Source organism: Zea mays, chromosome 3 (genome assembly GCF_902167145.1).
Source record: "Zea mays cultivar B73 chromosome 3, Zm-B73-REFERENCE-NAM-5.0, whole genome shotgun sequence".
NCBI lineage: Eukaryota > Viridiplantae > Streptophyta > Magnoliopsida > Poales > Poaceae > Zea > Zea mays.
In genome coordinates, this window is record NC_050098.1 from 210,266,278 (window position 1) to 210,289,541 (window position 23,264).

At 43.4% G+C, this 23,264-nt stretch overlaps 1 long non-coding RNA gene across 1 annotated transcript; it reads right to left on the reverse strand.

The window, feature by feature from the left end:
- Window positions 1–7,959: 7,959 nt before the first annotated feature.
- Window positions 7,960–8,736, reverse strand: LOC118476752 (uncharacterized). The gene is made up of 2 exons (XR_004857362.1): window positions 8,273–8,736; window positions 7,960–8,188 (listed from the first exon to the last, which is right to left on the reverse strand). It is a non-coding gene; the product is annotated as an uncharacterized lncRNA (long non-coding RNA).
- Between the last annotated feature and the right edge of the window lie 14,528 nt (window positions 8,737–23,264).

Consider the following 23,264-nt stretch of genomic DNA (forward strand, 5'->3'; position numbering starts at 1 on the left):
AATGGGGCCACAACATGTAATTTTTCTTTTCCTTATTTCAATTCTATAAGAGCGATATCCCCCAAAAATGTAAATGTAAAAGCTGAGAACGCACCCTCGAGTGCAAAGAGAAAGAAAAGAAAACAGGGAGAAGCTCAAAAGTCATTCCTAAGGGAATGCAGAGCTTACAACGAAAAATAAACGCTGATTCCGCCGAAAGTAAAAGGCGAAGAAGCTCCTAAGGGAGGCTTACAGCGAAAAATAAACGCTGATTCCGCCGAAAGTAAAAGGCGAAGAAGCTCCTAAGGGAGGCTTACAGCGAAAAGTCAACGCTGATACACCGAAAAGTAAACGGTGAAGCCAAAAAGTAAACGGCAAAAAGATTTTTATCATTCTTGAGGGGACGAAGGGCCGTGCTTATGGTTTTTTGAGCATGTGTCCTAATATTCATTTGCGCATAACATATCATCATGTCATTTGCATTCATAAACATCCATTTAGACATATATAGAATCATCATCATGCTACACAAAAAAGATAGGCGCTTCAGAAAAAAAAAAGAGGAAAAGATTCTAAGGAAAAATTTTGTATGCTTCGTTGTGTACGAAAAGAAGGGAAGGTGTTTTTCGCCTTCGGCTCAAAAGAGAAGTTTCGTCCACAGCAAAGCAGACTGGATGCGGTTAAAGGAGACAGAATATATTACAAGGTATGTACAAATTTACATAAGTTACTCCATATCTATATTACAAAAGTTTCTCCAAGAATTTTTGCAGGAAAGCACATTATAAGCAATTTTAAGCTTCAGCTAAGGCTTCGTCTTCAGTTTTGTCAAACTTCAGCATTGTCAATCTTCAGCTTCGTCATCCTATATATATCAAACAGTACAGTAAGAAAGGTACAAATTTCAAAGGAGAAGGTAAAAGTAACAAACATAAGTTTTTTACCGGCTTAAGATGGCTTCGAGCTTCGTTGCCTGCCATTTTCCGCCCGCCACTTACCCAGATCTGGGTCATGAATCTATTTCCGATGCTTCTGGCTAAGCTTGGGATATCTAACAAATCTGAAGCTGACAAGCTGAAGTTTGGTCTGTTCACAATGTTTCCATGTGTGCAGCCAGCCTTCAAAAAAGCAGCAGCTGTGCCCCGAGAAGCTACCAGGGCGCAGAAGTCAGCGTGCCCACCAATAACTTCGTCAAGGGCATCAACTTCGTCTTCAATATGTTCTAATGTTCTTGGCAGGTTTTCAGCTGAAGGTGTAAATTTCGAAGAGCTAGCTCCGACAGAATGAAACACGTCCTTCAGCCGCTGCACACATCGGATGCCGAAGCTTAAGCATTTCTCCTGAAGTTCTGTAAAGGATTTCTGCAAATTTGAGTATTTATCCACTTCAGCCTTCAGGCTTGCTTCAAAATATTTCTTTTCTTGCTCGAATTTTTCTGATTGACGGAGCAGTTCATTCTTTAATTTGTCATTTTCAGTTTGGACTTCAGCCAAAGAGCCCTCCATGGTCTGAATAACAAAATCCTTCTTTTCTAATGCACCTTCATGCTCTTTGACCATGATTTCAAGATCTTGGATTGTGAAATCTTTCTTTTTCAGATTGGCTTCGTGATTTTCAACTTTTTCAGCCAACTCTTGAATAACGGCTTTGTTTTTCTCTTCCTCCAGATCTTGTTGCATTTTCAGAACCTCGCTTAATAATATGCTCTGTCGAAATGATCTTCGTTAGAATACGACCCAAAAGTTAATAATAATAGTAATAAAATAACAAAAATATTTGTTACCTTAAAGTTAGCATAAAGCAAGCTTCCGGCGATGTGGTGTCGTTGATAACGACACAAGTCCGCTTCCAGCTTCGGCAAGCCAATGCTTTTGGAAAGGGTTCTGACAATTTTGGCCTCGGTGCGGTTCCGAAGGCACCTTAGTTTCCCTTCGTTCACCCACCAAATAGCATAGCCCCTGATTTATATCCGCAAGATATGGCATATTTTTTCAACTCCTCTTTCTCAGCGTCTGTTAACTCTTCTCCAAGCAAATCTTGAAAGTTAAAATCTTCTTCCGAAATTTCATCAATTTGCTCTTTCCCCTTTTCAGTTGTCGTGCTCACCGCAGCTGCAGTAGTTTCTTCTTCAGCCATTTTCAAGAGTATATTGTCAATAACCTCAAGTGTGGTTTCTAGGTTCGACTCTTCGGTAGCCCCGGCTTCGGCCCCGGTAGCTTCGGCTTCGGCAGTCTCGGCAAAGACAATTTTTGACACCGTCGCCGGTGGCGGTGTCTGATGGATCACATCCGTCACTTGAATAATTCTCCGCTTTTTCGGCTTCACAGGACTTTTTGCTGCCGAAGCTGCCTTGTCCCTCTGAAAAAACTTCGTCAGTTCCAATGCCGGCGGACTTAGCCTGATAGGCAAGGGTTTAGTCATTACCTTTATAATCTCTTCTACTTCAACAGCAGAAGGAGAAGCAGGAGTATCTTCTTCTTGGACCGGCGTTTCCGGCTCTGGGGATGCACTTTTTCTCTTTTTTGCCGTAGCCACCTTCGGCTCAGGATTTAACTCTTCATCGCTAATATTTTCAGAATCTTTCTTTTTCTTTTTTGCTGCCTTGACGACTTCTTCGTCAGTAGTGCTAGCAATCCTTTTTCGCTTCGGGCCCCCAGCATCTCCGCCCAGTCGACCGTAGTCAGCGTATTCAAATCCAATGGTATCAAGTACTCTGTTCAGCCTTCGTTTCGGCCGAGTGCCGAAGGCCGCTGTCATCAGTTGGTCCTCTTTTTTAGAGTAATTCCCAAGAATTTCATTACTCATTATTTCAATTGTATCAAGCCATTCTTGGCAGGGTACTTTAAAATATTTCTTGAACTTATAATGGTAGGGCAGTCGGACGAGTTCTCCTTTTTTCTTTTCCCCTTTAAGCTTCGGCATTGTCCACTCTTTCATAGTTGGAAAAACCCTGAAGGCCAGGAATTCCTGCACTAAATCTCTAGTGCCAATATGTTCTGCAATAATTTTGAATTCGCCCAGTGCAGCCCAAGTTGGACCTTCTACTTCCATTCTGCATCGGGGTCTTGTTTCTCCGAAGGTTAGTTCAAGAGGGCTCTGAACCAGCTTCTCTTTATCTTCATCAACTTTGACATAAAACCACTCTGATTTCCAGCCTGCCGGCCATTTGCTTCGATAGCTGATCACGGGAAACTTCGTGGTTTTCCGATAAGCAAAATTATAGCAGCCAAAATTTTCATGTAATCCATCTTTTCTGGCCTTAGTTTGGTAATGCAACTCATGAACTCGATAGAAGCTGTCGGCAAATGGCTCCACCGCCTGGCTTCGGAGAGCCCAGATATAGACGATGAGCCTGACAATCGCGTTGGGAGTCAGTTGGTGAAAATAGATACCAAATCTTTGCAGCATATCAGAGATCATCCTATTTAAGGGGAATCTCAACCCAGCTTTTAGGAAGCTCTTGAAAATGACTATTTCATCTTTTTCTTGCTTCGGGGTAGTTTCTTCCCCCCCCCCCCCCGAAGCGAAGTAGCTTTTTCTCATTCTCACTGAAATAACCCGACTTCACCATCTTGGAGAAATCAGCCTTGGAGACAGTCGACTTTCCGAAGTCCAAGTGGCTGGGCTTGCTTGGCACGGCAATATGATAATCATCACCGGAATCAGCTTCCTCAATATTTCCTTCTTCCGCTTCGGCAGCAACTTCTTCTGTCTCGACAACAGTCTGCTCTGCCTCGGCAGTACGGATTCCTTCCGAGGTCACCAGTCCGGATCGTTGCATCGCTTCGGAGATAGGAACAGTCTCCGCTCCTTCGGCTTCGCCTCCCTCACGCTCAACTCTAGCGGTAGAGCGCACTCTGGCCATTTAATTCTGAATTTCTTGGGAACTAAAAAACTTTTTCTTCCGAAGTTTTTTCTTCTGACGAAGTAAGCTTTAAACTGGAGCTTCGTCTGATTGCGAGAGTCAAGCTTCGGCTATGGTTAAAAATTTTGGCAGCAAAACAGTGCAATAGCAATGAATGTTGTGGTAACTTCACACCTACCTGTCTGTTTATATAGTGCTGTAGGTAAGAAGGTGAATCGTCAGGATTTGTACACCAGGCAAACAGTTGCTTACACCCGCTGCGCGGTGGACCGCAGAGACCAAATAGTAACCCTGCAGGGTGGGACCGCTACGCGCTCGAAAACTGAATCGTTTCTCGACAACGAGCTCAGGGAAGGTGTTTTTCGGACCTTCGACTTCCTGAAGCCTAAGAGACTTTTTTCACGGATCAAGTCGTTACGAAAAACGATCTAGCACCGCGAAGGGGCTACTGTTGGGACCATGCTTCGTCGCCGAAGGTCCTGCAGGAAGAAACAGCTTCGGTTGAAGCTGTCTGCACGTGATGACCGAAGGTTGCTGTTCATGAAGCTTCGGAATTACAAACCGACTTAAAAGTAGAATGACCTTTTAGTCCATAAGTGTTTGAGTCGTTGTTGTAAACTTTTATGAGGGGCATGATTGTAATTCCTCACAGGCTGTGTCCTGTGCCTATAAATAGTGAACAGTATTCCTTTACTGTTCACGCATTCCTGTAATTGCAATCGCATCACGCGGGAATTAATCTTTGTCAAGGCAGAGGTATAAATGTATCTAATATTTGAATACATTAAGTTGATACAATATGAAAGTAATGTTGTTCATTTATAATTTATTTACCTTTGATGCTTCATATTTCGTATTATTTTATATAATCTATTGGAGTTCAATTACGAAGATTTAACCTTCGTAATTGCATCGTCTTCAACCTTCGTCCGAAGTTCGTTAATCCTTAAAGGAATAATGTTTCAGCGGACGAAGGGCATTAACATTTAACATTTTATGTTGCCTTGTTCTTAATTCATAGCAGTTGAGAACGAGTCCCCAACAAGCAGCAAAACTTTACTAATTGAACACAAAAGGAAGGCAATGCCATCAATTTGACGTGACAGATCAGACAAAAGACCATTTTTCTTTCAGCAGCTATTAGAACACAAAGTACAATTAAATCAATGCTACTCCCTTGAAACAGTCGTACTGCAGTACCACAAACTCAAAATGATGTCAAAATTGCAGTAATACTTTTCAATAAATTCATGTTAGCCAGTTCAGGAGGGGAATTGACAGACTGGATTAGGCTTTGTTGCTAGGGATGGGATGACGCTTGTTATGGTAAGGTTGATGAGTGTAGTGGCTTGACACCTTCAAAGAAACCTTCAGCCACTTCTCATCCTATCAAATTCCCTCCACCTAAATCTGCCATCCCAGCTGAGAGTAGAGTGTTTGAGGAGCCTCCAAGAGCCCCACCTCAAAAACAAGTGTGGTTGTCCAAACCTAACCATCTAAAGAAGCCACTTGATACTTTGCCGATATCTCTAGTGATCCCCTTTCTAGAGCACCACAGCCACCCAAGATGACCCTTTCCTACAAAAAGACTCCACCTAAGAGAGAGGTGAGGTACCACTAAGAGTATTCACTTGGTTGTGTTTTGTTAGGAGGAAGAGATATGCGAGAGAGCAGTAGGGACATGCAACAATCTTCTCATGATGTGCATGATCCTCCTATCAGAGACGTGCTACTAGACCTAGAGGTGTTTTGCGTTAGGTGGCTAGGCCTAAAGCTATGAGACTACATGGTGGTCGTGTCTGACATGGTATCGGTGAAAGGGAAATAGGATCAAACCTTTTCCTAAATAAATTTTGGTGGTTGAATTTGAAAGCTCTCTTGTGGGTTTTGGTGTTTGGATGACAACCCAATTAAAGGACTAACAAGTGTGTTAAGTGTTGAACAGGTGCTGAATGCAAAGCTAACAGGGTTCAACACAAGTAAACAGGTGTGATGGTCCAAAGACGGAATTATCTATAGATAATGGACATCACAAGAAAGATGGACATTGCTTAAGTGAGACTTGATATGCATAACTTGGAGACAACCGATCAAACCAAGGATGAAAGCAAGAAGAGCTTCGAGGTACCGAGTGCACGGAAGAAAGTCAAGGAGACCAGGAACCCAAAGCGAGGGGTGAAGAAGGAGACTTGCGGAATCGAGGTTGATCGAGTTAAGAAGAGTTATGGTGCATCAAGGAACACTACATAAGGACATGACTTACAACCAATGAGGTAACGTCTACAATTATATGGTGTAAGTCATAAGGCTCAAGACCAAGCTCAAAAAGTGAACAAGGACATTAGAAGGAGAACCAATGTCAAAATCAGAACAGGAAGCAGCCTAAAAGAGCTAAGTGCACCTTGACCTTTATTTTGGGTTGTTCCTATGATTGGAGATATTCTATGTGACCTTTGCAGGATGTTGGAGCTCAGAAATGTCAATATAGATCAAGTCAAGCTGACTTGATGGTTTATGAGTCCAACATAAATCTCAATCATGCCAAATACTAAAGAAGTGAAAATCAAAGAGAAGGTATGTTTCTAGACTTAGTACATTGGTTTTTGTGTACTAATATATTTGTCTAAGTATTAGAAACAGAGAAAAGAAGAAAAGAAAAGAGATGCAAAAGACTTGGCTGTGTACAGCCAAGACTCAGCTCAGTCTGGCACACCGAACTGTTCGGTGGTGCACAGGACAGTGCCCGGTGTGCTAGACTGAACTCCGGTGAACAGGCTGCTCTCGAGAGAAGTTTGGCGGCATACGACTATAATTCACCGGACTGTCCGGTGGTGCACCAGACTGTCCGGTTAGCCAACGGTCGACTGCGCCAACAGTCGGCAGCGCGATCAGCGGGCGACGTGTGGCCTGGGCCAACGGATAGTTGGTCCACCAGATTGTCCGGTGAGCACCGGACAGTGTCCGGTGAGCCAAGGCGACTGTTGCTCCAACGGTCAAGTGAGCCCAATTTGGAAGGAGATCGCGCATCGGACAAGCTACAGGACCTGTCCGGTGGTGCACCGGACTGTCCGGTGCGCTACCCGACAGAAAGTAAGTATTGCCTTCCAAAATGGATTCCAACGGCTCCTAGACCCCTTGGGTCTATAAAAGGGACCCCTAGGCGTCATCAACAAACAAACAAGTGCAGCCAACAATTGTATACATCACTCGGATCGATTCTCTCTCTCACTCTCGTGTATATCTCTCTAGTTTGTGTGAAGGCAAAGTTATAAGCTTTTAGAGAGTGGAGAGGTGCTGCAAAGAGCTAGAGCAAAGTCTTGAGCGCACTGTTACTCTGCCGGAGTGCTATCAAGAAGATTGTAAGCAGCCGCAGCTTTGTTGTAACCCAACTCAACATAGTGGAAGGCTCTATCTGTCATACTGGCAGATCTGAGCAAACGTAGGAAGGAGTTGAAATAGACTCCAAGCCCAGGTGTGGCTAACTCCAACGAGGACTAGGCAAGCATTTCAGGCTTGGCCGAACCTCGGGATAAATTCTTGCGTCTGTGTGCTTCGCTATGTATTGTGTGCTAACTCTCTGTCTTACTCACTTTTTATATCTGCACTTCAACACTTATCTGTGGTACAAGTTATATTTGAAGTGCAGGGCATTTTGAGACATGATCTTCTATTCCGCTGCTAACGATGAAAGTAGATATGAAAGCGATGATGAGGAGGAATATGAGGATGAGGAGTCTACATCATCACAAGGTACATTTTCCTGTTTTGCTTCCACTGACAATAATGACAGGGAAAATGAGACCGACGATGTGGAAGAAGAGGAGATTCGTCGTTTCTACACCCATCTCAACAAAGAAGACAAAGCGCTCTTGGTTAAGCTGTTGAGAAGGAACAAGGAACAAGGCGAGACGCTTCTCAGGCTAGAGGAGACTCTCATCAAAACCAACGACAGCCTAGAGAAGATGACCAAAGAACATGAGGAGCTAAAGTGCTCTCATGATGATTTGGTCCAATGGTATGATTCAGTTTTAATTGAGCAAAGAAATAATGATGATGATTTATCTTGTGTTGCTCAACTTAAAATGGAAAATGCCATGCTTGAGAGGCATGTAGAATTGCTAAATCATGATAAACTTGCTCTTACTGAAAAATATGATATATTGTCTTATTATCATGATAATCTTTTGGATAGACATATCATGCTTGATATTGCTCATGAGGTTGTAGTTGCAAACCTAAATTCATATGAACCTCATTCTTGCACACGTGCACATCTAGATAATATATCACCATGTGCTAACCCTGGTTGCTCAAAAGAAAGCCAACTCTTGGATGAGCATCAAGCTGCAGGATCAAAAGAAAAAGTGCCCATCAATAAAGAAAGGAACAAGAAAACAAAGCAACTAAGGAGAAGACGCATTGTTCAACCTTCTCAAGATATCCACGGCCGCGTGGTGAAGAAGCTTGAGACGGGAAAAACTGCAGCAAGTGTTAAGCTCCATAAGAAGGATGTTCCTAAAGCTAAAAATGAAGAAATCAACATGAACTTGGAAAAAGGTAAAGATTCAATTAGTCATGTTGTTTGCACTGGCCATTTCTCTATGTCATCCAAGAACAAAATAGAAAAGGGAAAAGGAGGTGCTTTAAGTGCAATAAGTCAGGACACCTCATTGTGTCGTGTCCATACAACGACAAGGATGAAGGGATAAGGAGATGCTCCGGATGCAATGACAAGAACCATACGATCACTTCTTGTCCGCTAATGATAAATCAAGCACGTGCACTCTCCGGGATGACCCCCACTAAGAAAGAAGACAAACAGCAAGCGTCATGTCAGGTTAAGCAACGCTTCTGCTACAAGTGTGGTGAGCAGGGTCATCTATCCAAGGTATGTAAAAAGGGTAAGGTTCCTAAGGCTATCTCCAACAGGCACTAGCCAAAACGGGCAGGCATTCAGGTCGTTGGCTTGCCACAGTAATTTAGCTGGCCATCCATACGTCTGTCGTATCCAACGGAGCAGCTAAAATAGCTGGTTCCCAGGGCGAGTGGCCAGAAGCCTCAGCAGTGGGTCCGGATTGTCAGAGACGAAGGGGAGAAAATGGCTGCCGGCTCTGAACTAGCCAATCTAGCTTTTCTCTCTCATCCCCTCTAAAATAGCTGCTCCTTTTGGCTGTGTTGTTGGAACCTGTTTCTAGGCGCTACAGTATCACCACGGCAGCCATATTGGCTTTGGCTGGCCGTTTGGCTGCTCCGTTGGAGCTAGTCTAAGCAAGTAAATCTATCTCAATCTCATTCACTTAGGAGACCCAAACCATACACTTGTGCTAGATCAGTAATGAGATCACCTAGAACTAGCAAAATTGCTATTTGGGTACCAAAAGCTCTTATGAATGATCATTATGGACCCATCCGAGATGGGTACCAAACTGTGCCAACTAGACCATGCAGGTGCCTCGAGATGGACTGGAGACCATGGGAGAGCTTGAGACGGTTAATTCAAACTCTATGCTTAAGCTGTTAATTTTTATTGTCTATTCATTGACCTAAGGTTGAATTATTGTGCAATACTAATCCCATGTTCATCTCAAGTGAAATAAGTTGTAGAGGTCCGTAATCATTATTGGTGAATCAAGCAAAGGACCTTGATGAGAATCTGCAACTTGCTCTCCAAAGGATGGTACCCGTGTATCTTAAGTACATTAAGTACATTATTGATAATCAGTATTGCTCTTAAGTTGGATTGTTGTGCTACCTATCCTTGGAGTAGTTATGCTTTTGAGATTGCCTGTGTTATCAATGGTTCATGATCTTCAAATTCATAATAATGCTTGCTTAATCATGATTGTGCGTTCTAGATGTTATATCTTTTGAATTATTCAATGGGTAGCTTTTCATTTGATATAATTACCATGATTAACTCTTTTTGTGTTCATGGATAAACCTATATCTTTTTGTGAATCATGTTATATGGTTTTTTAATGATTAACCTATGTGCAAGCATGACATCTTGTTTAGTCCATGTTCACATAATTACCCTATGTTGGTACTATGTGTATACCAAATCCATGTTGTGCCTAATGCACCTTCTTGAGCTATGAGGTGCATGAGCAAAAGGAGCCCTAAGTTGGTGACAACAAGTGCTCTCATGGCGATTCAGGTAAAGGCAAAGGTATGGAGAATAGAACTATGCAATTTCATTAAAAATCTTGAAGTTTCGTTGATTGTGATCATAGCTATGTTCTTGCCTTTCAATTGATAGTATCTTGGCTTAGGTGCCTTATGCCCTAAAATGTTGTTTCCTTTGGTGCACTTAAAATGAAGTAATTCTTAATCTTGGTATGGTTAGACATTGTACTTTATATGCATGATCTTATCATCTTTCAATTGGTGTATGTGTTGCAATGATCATCACGTGTGAAGCGTTCCTAGGTTGCTTGTAAAATGTTATATATCTTGAGGCATGCATCGTTTCCACTAGTCACAAGTTGTATTATGTCATATATCCAGTTGGTATCTCCTTGTGATGAAATTGATAGATTATGTCTAGACCAAGATATGTTGTGATCCCCTCTAGTTCTGAGGATGCTAGAATGTGCAAAGTGCAAGTCATTCAAATACTTGTTGCACAACTTTAGGGGGAGCACACATAACGTGTGTCTTTTGAGACTAAATTGCTTCTTGAGTGATCTTGTATAGTCTCAAGGTGGAAAGGGGAAGATGAGCAAGAAATAGAGCAATCAGGACTTGGGTACCTCCGAGAAGGTTAGGATAAAGGATCAGACACAAGTGTGGAGAAGCTCCCTAGAGATTAAACTTTCAAGATGGAAAGTACACCACAACATGGTAAAGTTACAAAAGGAAGTATTGATCTTTTGTGTATATGTATCTTAACTCTCCTCCAAATGTGTGTGTTGCATATGTTCAATGTGTAAGGGGGAGTGATGTTAGTGTGTTAAAATTTACCTGCTCAATACCCTGCTGTCCCTTGACATCGTTCTATGTTCTTGCTTGAATATGGTTTTGGTGTTTGATGTCAAAGGGGGAGAAATTGTTCATTAAAGCTTTTCTCAACCTGAGAGGAAAGCTTATCCTAAAGGGGTTTCCTTGAGTCTTAAGGAAAAATGTGTTAGTTGATACTACTTATGCTTCTTATTGTATTATATGGCGATAATGCAAAATCAGTGCTTCCGTTGATATGAATCATTTAGTATCTATTGTGTTTATCCTATAATAGATATTCATGTGGTTCTGGTGCTTTAAAATAGTTTTAATTTGGTATCTTAATGGTGAATAGTGGTAGGTTGATATTTCTGTGGTATATCTATTCAATTGGTGTTTAACTCTGATTCTATGCATTTATGTGTCATACGCATCACGGTTTAATTAGTGACAAAATGCATCCCACAGGTGCTAAGGTATAGTAGTGCTTCGAATTAGCCTAAGTATGTGCAATTTGGCATATAAGGCCAAATTTAAGATTTTGATGTAAACACATATTTAGGGGGAGCATTCTATAAACTTAGAATTCAAAAATTATGCTTTAAATCTTATTATTATGTAAGCTTAAATTGTGTTGCTGTCAATCACCAAAAAGGGGGAGATTGAAAGCTCTCTTGTGGGTTTTGGTGTTTGGATGACAACCCAATTAAAGGACTAACAAGTGTGTTAAGTGTTGAACAGGTGCTGAATGCAAAGCTAACAGGGTTCAACACAAGTAAACAGGTGTGATGGTCCAAAGACGAAATTATCTATAGATAATGGACATCACAAGAAAGATGGACATTGCTTAAGTGAGACTTGATATGCATAACTTGGAGACAACCGATCAAACCAAGGATGAAAGCAAGAAGAGCTTCGAGGTACCGAGTGCACGGGAGAAAGTCAAGGAGACCAAGAACCCAAAGCGAGGGGTGAAGAAGGAGACTTGCGGAATCGAGGTTGATCGAGTTAAGAAGAGTTATGGTTCATCAAGGAACACTACATAAGGACATGACTTACAACCAATGAGGTAATGTCTACAATTATGTGGTGTAAGTCATAAGGCTCAAGACCAAGCTTAAAAAGTGAACAAGGACACTGGAAGGAGAACCAATGTCAAAATCAGAACTGAAAGCAGCCCAAAAGAGCTAAGTGCACCTTGACCTTTAGTTTGGGTTGTTCCTATGATTGGAGATATTCTATGTGACCTTTGCAGGATGTTGGATCTCAGAAATGTCAATCTAGATCAAGTCAAGCTGACTTGATGGTTTATGAGTCCAACATAAATCTCAATCATGCCAAATACTAAAGAAGTGAAAATCAAAGAGAAGGTATGTTTCGATACTTAGTACATTGGTTTTTGTGTACTAATATATTTGTCTAAGTATTAGAAACAGAGAAAAGAAGAAAAGAAAAGAAAAGAGATGCAAAAGGCTTGGCTGTGTACAGCCAAGGCTCAGCTCAGTCTGGCACACCGGACTGTCCGGTGGTGCACCGGACAGTGTCCGGTGGTGCACCGGACAGTGCCCGATGCGCCAGACTGAACTCCGGTGAACAGGCCGCTCTCAGGAGAAGTTTGGCGGCGTACGGCTATAATTCACCGGACTGTTCGGTGGTGCACTGGACTACCCGGTGAGCCAACGGTCGACTGCGCCAACGGTTGGCAGCGCGATCAGCGGGCGACGCGTGGCCTGGGCCAACGGATAGTTGGTGCACCGGACTGTCCGGTGTGCACCGGACAGTGTCCGGTGAGCCAAGGCGACCGTTGCTCCAACGGTCAAGTGAGCCCAATTTGGAAGAGGATCGCGCACCGGACAAGCTACAGGACCTGTCCGGTGGTGCACCGGACTGTCCGGTGCGCCACCCGACAGAAAGCAAGTATTGCCTTATAAAATGGATTCCAACGGCTCCTAGGCCCCTTAGGTCTATAAAAGGGACCCCTAGGCGTCTTCAACAAACACACAAGTGCAGCCAACAATTGTATACATCACTCGGATCGATTCTCTCTCTCACTCTCGTGTATATCTCTCTAGTTTGTGTGAAGGCAAAGTTATAAGCCTTTAGAGCACTAGTACACAGAAGCTCTATAGTGGCGGTTCTAAACCTATTTACACTGGCGTTTTTCAGTACCGCCAGTGCTAGGGGTCAGTGGAAATCAGCATTTCCACTGGCGGTTATTTTGGAACCGCCAGTGAAAAGTGCATTTTCACTGGCGGTTTTCTTAAGGCACCGCCAGTGAAAAGTGCATTTTCACTGGCGGCTGAATAAAGAAAACCGCCAGTGAAAATGCATTTCCACTGGCGGTTTTATAAAGCAAACCGCCAGTGGAAATGCACTTTTCACTGGCGGTTTTCTTTATTTAGCCGCCAGTGGAAGTTTTCCCGCCTTTTTTCAAAATTTCAAACAATACTGAATTATATATATATTTATTTACACACACACAAACATATATATATATATAGATCTATATTGATATTGAAAGCAACATGAAATTAAATTCTATCATACATTTATATACATCAAAGTATTCTGTTTACAACCATATATGCTTCATGCATTCTATACATCATAAGTTTTCACCTAAGCTCTAATAACTATCTCGGCTAAGAGATAATCTACTTATTTCTGTTAGTATTCTAAACTCTGGCAAAGCTAATGTTCCGGAAGCATCGTGATATTTTCCTTCTGCGGGAATGACCTCTTTCAATATGAATGTGCAGAGGTCCTCGACTATGCCATACAATGCAGCTTCGGTCAAGTTCTCCGGGTTTCCTCGTTGAAATTGCTGTAAAGGAATTTTATAAACATCATCTATTTATACTCAATAATAACACATTTGCTCTTTAATGACATAAATACATACTTGACTATTACTAATAATACCTTGTCAGGGTTCGTGATGTATCGTCCGTTCACTCTCATGAACTCGCACGCATAGAATCCACATAGGACCGATCCTTGTGGTTGCTTGTGGCACTACATAACGGGAGATTGGTTATTTAGTTGCAACATTGTGTATGATATGTATTCATAAAATCACATACTTACCGGCCAGTGATGATGGATGTCTAGTGGCACGAGTTGTTTCGACAGGTCGTACTTTCCACCTCTCATCTTATAGAATCTATAAGCCATGTGATCTCAAATAGAATCACCATGTTATTCTCAAATTTTAATCGATAAAAGTATGCATGCATAGAAAAGGCTTACAGCTCTAAGATGCTGAGGAATGTTGCATATGTCGAAGGGTCGAAGTTCAAGGAGTCGAGCACCAGCACCTTTCCAACCTTAGGATAAATGAGGAAGCATATCCAGTGGTCCCTGTACGAATCAAATTTGTGATGCATGTGTATTGAAATTATTAATTTTATTTATGCAAAATCACACTTACTTAAAGTTGTACGGGGCCATTATGGCTTCCCTGTCTTGAAATTGAAGCATTGCATGTCCTATGTAGGTGGCGTATCGAGCTTCAAAATCCTTCTTCATATCCTTTATACGCTTCTCAACTTCTTTGTCCGTCTTTCCCGTATTTCATCGTTGTCTTTCCCGATTCTAAAAGTGTGGCTTTCCTCGGATATAAGTATTGGGTTGAGATACCCAACCCTTTTACTGGCACTAGCATTGGGCTTGGTACCGTAAAGGATCTCCTGCTGATCATGTTGCATTCTGCAAGTCACACGTGCATGTCAGATATTGAAATTTTATACAGCTCACTAATAATAACACACATATGTGGAAGTATGAGCGACACTTACAATGCAAACATCGTTACAAGTTGCACGTCGAGTCTCTGAAGGTTCATCATTAACCACATGTCCTCGAATGTAACAACGACCTTTTGGTCCGAACCAATAAAAGCATGGTCTAGTATATGCACACTGATGGTGTCGATGCCAACCGATGATGCCCGCATGTACCAGTCATGCAACCTTTTAACACCAGCCGGGACCTTTCTTAGTTTCTCAGGAGGTAGCAGAGGTCTGCCCGGCACATATTTTTTAGGCACGTTTTTGTAATCTGCCTTAGTTGGCTTCTTTATCTTTGCGGCCATTGCCTCAGCCTTTTTTGCAGACTCCTCGTGCTCGGCCAAATCAACAGTTTGTGACGTGAGGCTCCGTCCAATCCCTTTCAAAAACCGAGCTGTGCCAGCAGTAGTAGCTTTACTCTTCTTTTTCTGATACGGGGACACCAATTTTGGTATAGGAAGTTTAGATTTCTTTGATGGCCGTGGATCCTTTGATGGCTGTGGAGAAGGTGGATCCCTTGATGGTGGCGTAGACAGTGGGTCACCAAGAGGATGGGGAGGAGAAGGTGGTGGAGCCCTGAATGGTGATGCTTGTGGCGGAGACGGTGGGTCAGAAAAAGGATGAGGAGCAGCATGTGAAGTTTGAGGAGGTGATGATGGATGTACAATAGGAACAGCAATTTGAGAAGGCGGAGACGGTTGGGCCTGCGACGCCTGCGACGAATTCGACCAATCAAGCAATTCGACATCCCTTCGAGGCCAAAGGATAAAATTCTTGATAGCTTGTCCAAGTTTCTCGATACCTTCGGGCCCAGGGATGTCTAGCATGTCGTCCTCGGATCCTTGGACGACCATCGTCACTTCTACTTTGCAATAATCATCTGGAATATCGTTTCCATGGAACTTGCGTCCTGGGATCGCAAGCCCTGTGGCTACTGTCTTTGTACGTTTATTGTTAATACCATATCTTATAACCAGTGTGCACGCCACAGGCCTTGTGATGTCATCAACTGGATAACGGACCTTATTTCCCGTTGAAGCAACAGAGCTTGGTAATGTCGTACAATCTGTGGAAGCCGGCGGTTGAGCTGCTGGAATTATTTGTATCTGTGGAGTGGTCATCTGTTGAACAGACATCGCACTCGCCAACTGTTGCATCAATTCTGGAGGAGGATTCGATAGCATTTGAGACATCATGGCTTTGAACTCTTTCTTGGCCTCCTGCTTAAAATAATCCGCCATCTCTTCCTTGTATCGATCACGTTTCTTGTACAGACCTTCCCACTGTGGTCCGAATCCTTCCTTCCATCCTTCCTTAGACGAGATTCCTCGTACACGTCCAGGATGCTCAGGGTTACCGAGACCAGCCGTTAGGATGTCTCTTTCCCTTTGTGGCTTAAAAGTTCCTTGGCTCTGCTTAGCTGCCATTGTATATATGTTTTTTGCCGCTTCTTCGACAATGGGATCATCAAAAGATACACCGGTCTCGGTTTCCCTTGGTTTTCTAGCACGGAGCCAATTTGCCGCCCTTTCACCAAGTTGCTCGGACAGCGTCGGCAACCCTGCGGCCTTCTTCTCGGCGTCTTCTTGTGTCCATTTAGGAACCTGACGCTTGTAACCACCTGTGCCTAGGTGGTGGCGGTACTTGTTCTTCTTTGATAGTTCCGAATTTGCCTCACTTAGAGATATGAAATCAGGGCTGCTCCTCTGCTCTAGAAATACTGCCCACTGACCTGCTGAGATTTTATATTTTTTGGTCGGGTCCAGACCTTTCTTTGCAAACTTTGTGTTCATCTCAGACCTCCAGTTTCGGAAATTGATTGCAAGCTGCTTCATCGTGTATTCCTTCACGAGTTCTTCTAAACCCCGAGGCAGAACGAACCTCATTAATAGCTTATTCCATATTTGATTCTTGACATCATCTGACACATCTCTCCACTGTCGTATTGTTATGTCAAGATTATCTCTAACTAAAAACCCAAGTGCATTCCGGAACTTAGGTAGTGCCTCTTCTGGAGCTAGGGGCTGACCTTTCGGGCTCACGTCTGAGATTTTGTATGTTTTGTCGGGAAACTTGTTCAGCCCCCTGTCACCTCTTTTTCGATCGCTCTGCTTCCTTTTCCTTGACGTCTCGGTTGTTGTCTTGGTCTGTTCCGGTGCGTCTTGGGTCGGCTCCGGTACGTCTTCGTATCGTGCCACGGCTTCTTCGAGTATCGCACGAAATTCAGACACGACCTCCTATTCATGTAATAAAATGCACAAGAGATCATGCATGTGAAATCAGTAGGGTACACATACGAAGCTAAAGATGCGTACTTTTACCTCAGCTTCTCGTGGATCATAAGTAGGGTCACGTTGCAACTCACGGAGAGCGGCCCTATCTATGCTAGTGGTAGGAAAAGGGTCGCTAGGCGTTTCATATCCTTCACTGCTGGATTGTTCTTGAGCAACACTCTTGTCCATGTGCTCGGGCACTAATCCTTGGTCCTTGATCGGAGAACTCATTGAGCTATATATATACAAATACATAAGCAATAATTAAATACATATTAACACATATTAACGTAAGCAATAATTAAATTCATATTAACAAATACCCTTAACCCTAACCCAAAACCCCAACCCTTAACCCTAACCCTAACCCAAAACCCCAACCCTAAACCCTAACCCTAACCCTAAACCCTAACCCTAACCCTAACCCTAACCCTAACTATAACCCTTAACCCTAACCCTAACCCTAACCCTTAACCATAACCCTAACCCTAACCCTAAACCCTAACCATATAGTATCGTATAGTCGTATAGTATCGTGTTACGGATATTATCGAGTTACGTATATTATCGAGTTACGTATAGAGAGGGAGAGAGGGAGAGTCGTATAGGACGGGGAGAGAGGGACAGAGGGAGAGTCGCATAGGACGTATAGAGAGGGAGAGAGGGAGAATCGTATGGATATTATTGAGTTACGTATAGAGAGGGAGAGAGGGAGAGTCGTATAGGACGGGGAGAGAGGGACAGAGGGAGAGTCGCATAGGACGTATAGAGAGGGAGAGAGGGAGAATCGTATGGATATTATCGAGTTACGTATAGAGAGGGAGAGAGGGAGAGTCGTACGGAAATTATTGAGTTCAGATCGAATTCGGATCGGATCGGATACGTATATTATCGAGTTGTGACGGATAAAATTACAATGTATATATTCAACCCGATGATTTTTATCGAGTTTAGCTCTTGATTTTTATGTATATATTCAACTAGATGAACACACATATATATATATATTAAACACATACATTTGAACACATATGAACACACATATATATATTGAACACATACATTTGAACACATATGAACACACATATATATATTGAACACATACATTTGAACACATATGAACACACATATGAATAAAAATAAGTATTGTATGAATACTCTCATCTCCTCTCCTCTCTCTCCCTCTCCCTCCTCTCTCTATCTCTCTCCCTCTCCCTCTCTCTATCTCTCTCCTCTCCCTCCTCTCTCTCTCTCACCCTCCTCTCCCTCCCTCTATCTCTCTCCTCTCCCTCTATCTCTCTCCCTCTCTCTATCTCTCTCTCTCTCACCCTCCTCTCCCTCCCTCTATCTCTCTCCCTCTCCCTCCTCTCTCTTCCCTCTCCCTCTCCTTCCTCTCTCTTCCTCCCTCTCGGCGGCGGCGGCGCGTGCCCTCCTCTCTCTTCCCTCTCCCTCTCCCTCCTCTCTCTTCCCTCTCCCTCTCCTTCCTCTCTCTTCCTCCCTCTCGGCGGCGGCGCGTGCCCTAGGGTCTAAACGCGGCGGCGGCGGCTGCCGGCGCGGTAGACGGCGGCGGCTGCCGGCGCGGTAGACGGCGGCGGTACGGCAGAAGAGGGGAAAGAAAAAAACCTGATGGCGGTGCGGAGGCGCGGGGCGGGAATGGCGGCGTGGGGACGGGCGCGGGGACGATCGCCGGCGAAACCCTCGGGGTCGAAATCCACAGCCTGACGGCGTCTTGAAGTGAACTGGCGCCAGGGACTTGTAAAAATTTTCGGCTCCCGCGCGCCACCCTTTATATAGGCGCCATTTCTACTGGCGGTTGACAACGAGAACCGCCAGTAGAAATGGCTTCCACAGACTATAGAAGCCATTTCTACTGGCGGTTGACAACGAGAACCGCCAGTAGAAACTATTTCTACTGGCGGTTGTCATAGAGAACCGCCAGTAGAAATGGCTTCCACAGACTGTAGAAGCCATTTCTACTGGCGGTTGTCAACGAGAACCGCCAGTAGAAATTGTTTTTTATTATTATTTAACATAGTTTTTTATATATTGTTTTACTTCACTTTTTATATATTATATTAAGTATACTTTTATATATTGTTTAGTATACTTTTACCTCTCTCCATCCCCTCTCTCTCTCCTCTCTCTCCATCCTCTCTCTCCCTCTACCTCTCCTCTCTTTCCATCCTCTCTCTCCTCTCCACTGCACTCTCTCTCCCCTCTCCCTCTCCATCCTCTCTCTCCTCTCCACTCTCTCTCCCCTCTCCCTCTCCATCCTCTCTCTCCATCCCCTCTCTCTCTCCTCTCTCTCCATCCTCTCTCTCCTCTCCACTCTCTCTCCCCTCTCCCTCTCCATCCTCTCTCTCCTCTCCACTCTCTCTCCCCTCTCCCTCTCCATCCTCTCTCTCCATCCCCTCTCTCTCTCCTCTCTCTCCATCCTCTCTCTCTCCTCTCTCTCCATCCTCTCTCTCCTCTCCCTCTCCTCTCTCTCCTCTCTCTCTCCCTCTCCTCTCTCTCCATTTACCTCACTCCTCTCTATAAAGTCAATAGAAAGTCATGTAAAATTGTAAATGGTAGCCACGAAAATTGAATGAAGACAATTACATGCTTCGGTTTGTCGCTAACAATAATCAATTACATGACAAGTCCTAACAATAATCAATTACATGACAAGTATATAATCTAGGAAGCTATTGTTCTGCCTTGTCCATCGTGGCGTACCCAGGGCAACGAATTGTGTGGGATGCTTCGCTCAACGTTCCTTATCTTGGTTGGATGGTCTATGAAAAGAGACATGTCGTTGAACTGGTTAAAATCCTCTAAATCAGATACACCATCAACTCCTATAGCTTGTTGTTTTCCAGGAAAAACTACATGCTTCGGTTTGTCGGTGCTTTTCTTCTCATTGTTAGAAATGATCTGTTCATCATAGAAGACCTGTGCAGCACGATTAGCAAGGATCCATGGGTCATCTTTGTAACCTACCTTACTTAGATCAAGAACTCTGACCCCATAGTTGTCTACCGTGACATGTTTGTCTTCAACCCATTGACATCGGAAAACCGAGATCTGAAATGTACCATAGTCTAGTTCCCATATGTCCTCAATAAAGCCAAAATATGTAATAATCTCACCAGTTTCATCATCTATGGCCTCGCATCGAACACCACTGTTATGTGACATGCTCTTTTTGTCCTTGGACTTGGTACAAAATGTGAATCCACTAATGTCATAGGTTTGCCATGTTGTGACCTCGCGTGATGGTCCAGATGCCAAGCCCTTGATGGTTTGTTCTTCTATTGTTTCTCCACGTGGAATGTCCTTCACCATTAGCCATGTGTTGAACCGCTGCTTATGTTGCTTCATTACCCAATCATCCGTATGCCCAGGATTTTGCTCGCGAAGCTCATTGATGTGTTGTTGGATAAATGGCTCCATTATCGTTAGCTGATGTAGGATGCTCTGATGTGCCTCAAGTACTATATCGTAATCCGGTGGGATGAAAGATTTCCGTCCCATCCTTCCGCTTCCATACAGTCTACCCTCGTGTCGTGACGGAGGCAGACCTATTGCAACCTGGTCTTTTAGGATACTATTGCAGAATGGACCTCCGGACTCAATGGCCTCTTCGGTACAGTACCCCTCTATCATGGATGCCTCGGGACGAGCACGGGTTGATACATAGCCATTCAGTATTGACATGAAACGCTCATACGTCCACATTTCATGCAAGTACATAGGACCCAATGCCTCTATTTGTGGCACCAAGTGCACCACAAGGTGCACCATAATATCAAAGAACGATGGAGGGAAACACATCTCAAACTGTGATATTGTCTCCACTGCGAATTCCTGAAGAGATGCCAACTCATCACGTCCAATTACCTTTTGTGAAATCCTGTTGAAAAAGTAGCACAACCGTGTGATTGCCATCTTTAAAAACAAAGGATTTATAGCCCTGATGGCAATAGGTAGGAATGTAGTCAGCATGACATGGCAATCATGTGAGTTGTAGTTGGTGATTGTCAGGTCTTTCATTGACACAATACTCCGTATGCTAGAGCAGAATCCGGATGGCACTTTCAAATTCTTGAGCCAAACACACATCGCATGTTTCTCATCTACATTGAGATTGTAGCTTGCTGCTGGGAGATGGTACTTCCCATTTTCTTGAAGAACGGGATGTAGTTCCTTTTTTATGCCTAAATCTACCAAGTCCATGCGTGAATTGAGCCCTTCTTTTGTTTTGCCCTTTATGTCTAGCAAGGTGCCCATTATGCTTTCAAACACGTTCTTCTGAACGTGCATACCATCGATCGCATGCCGCACATCTAACTCTTTCCAGTAAGGCAACTACTCGAAGAAAATAGACTTCTTCTTGAATATAGCCCCCGAAGCTGGTTTAGCATCCTTCCTTGTTTTTCCGTCTTTTGTCTTCTTCCCGAAAACAAACTTGATATTCCTGACTATTTCAAAAACTCTATGACCTCTATTGTTACCCGATGGAGCAGTAGAATGTAGTTCACCATTATTGTCGAAGTACTTATCCATCTTTCGCATGCGGTACCTGTGTCCTTCCAATAAAAAGCGTCTGTGCCTCATGTAAACTATCTTCCTAGATGCAGCAAGGGATACGTAAGCAGTTCCATCAATGCATACTGTGCAACCAACCTTTCCCTTAAACTGGCTTGATAATGTGAAGAGAGCAGGGTAATCGTTGATCGTAACAAAAAGAATTGCTCTCAGCGTGAATGAACCTTTACGATACTCATCCAACATTTGAACACCTGTTTCCCACAATATTTTCATATCCTCCATTAAGGGCTCCAAAAATACATCCATGTCAACTCCAGGTTGTGTAGGTCCAGAAATAAGGATGGTTAGCAAAATGTACTTCCGTTTCTGCATCAACCATGGAGGAAGGTTGTATATGGTGAGGATCACCGGCCATGTGCTATGCTTGCTGCTCCTCTCAGCAAATGGGTTCATTCCATCAGTACTCAGTGCGAACCTAACATTTCTCGGTTCATCGGCAAAGTCTCGGTGGTTGTCATTGAAATCTTGCCACTGCTTCCCATCGGCTGGATGTCGAAGCTTCCCATCGTTTTTGTGCTCATCAGAAGCATGCCAGCTCATAAGTCTGGCATCCTCAGGATTAGCGAACAAACACCTCAATCGATCGACGACGGGGAGGTACCACATCACCAAAGCAGGAATCTTTTTGAGCGCATAACAGTCTACTTCTTTTTCTTTGCTCGTGGATTTTGAAGTCTTTTTTTGGGCTTTCTTTCGCTTCTTCCCTTTAGACACGGATGCAACACACTCTTCCTCTCGATAGTCTTTATTCGTCTTGTACCTACTTGCACCGCACTTTGGGCAGCTCTCCAAGTCTTTATAATCATCACCTCGATAAAGGATACAGTGATTTCTACACGCGTGGATCTTCTCCACACCCATAGTGAGCGGACTGATTAGTTTCTTTGCATAGTACGTGTTAGCAGGCACATTGTTCTCCTTTGGAAGCATGTCTGCGATAATACTCAAGAACGCATCGAAGCCAGCATCAGACACACCATATTTAGCTTTTAACATCAACAACTTTAGCACAGACCGGAGCGTCGTGAACTCTTTGGTACAACCCTTAGACTCGTCGTACAAAGGCTCTTCTGCTGCCTTCTTCAGGGACTCCATACCTTTCATTAAGAACATCGATTGATCTGTATGACGACGCAACATTGCCTCTAGCAACTCTGCATCTTCCTCATCCATAACACTTGGCAGAACATGAGGTCTATCATGTTCATTTCCTCCAGCGTAACCATGATCAGTAACATTTTGCACTACATGTTCGCTCTGTAGAAGAGGTTGGTGTGTCTCGTGAACGAACTGAAATCTGTCGTCGATGTTCTCAGGGTTTCCAGTCGTATAAGGCGTAGAGCTACCCTCTCCATGCTTTGTCCAAATTGTGTAATCCTTCATAAATCCTCGGCATACCAGATGAGATATGATTTGTTCTGTGTCATTAAATACAGCAGCATTTTTGCAGTCCATGCATGGACAATATATGTGTTTTGTCTTTGTTCTCCAAGCATGGTTCATAGCGACATCAATAAACCTATGGACCTCGGATATGTATGATGGATCTAGCCTTGATAAGTTATACATCCAGGATGTCCTCTCCATCACCACCTGTAGAAAAGTAACATAAACACACAAGAACCAACCTTTCTTAGCAACCTTCTTCCAAAAAATAAAGATAAAAACCTCCCCCCTTGTATTTTGTGAAATCTGGCCCTCTAATGGAAGTTGGGCTGCGAGCTATAGTTCTTGTCGGAAAGGATGAAGGGGTGAAACCCTATATCCAAAATGTGGCTAAATTTAAGGAAAATGAACAAAAATTGACAAGAGGAACATAAAACCAAA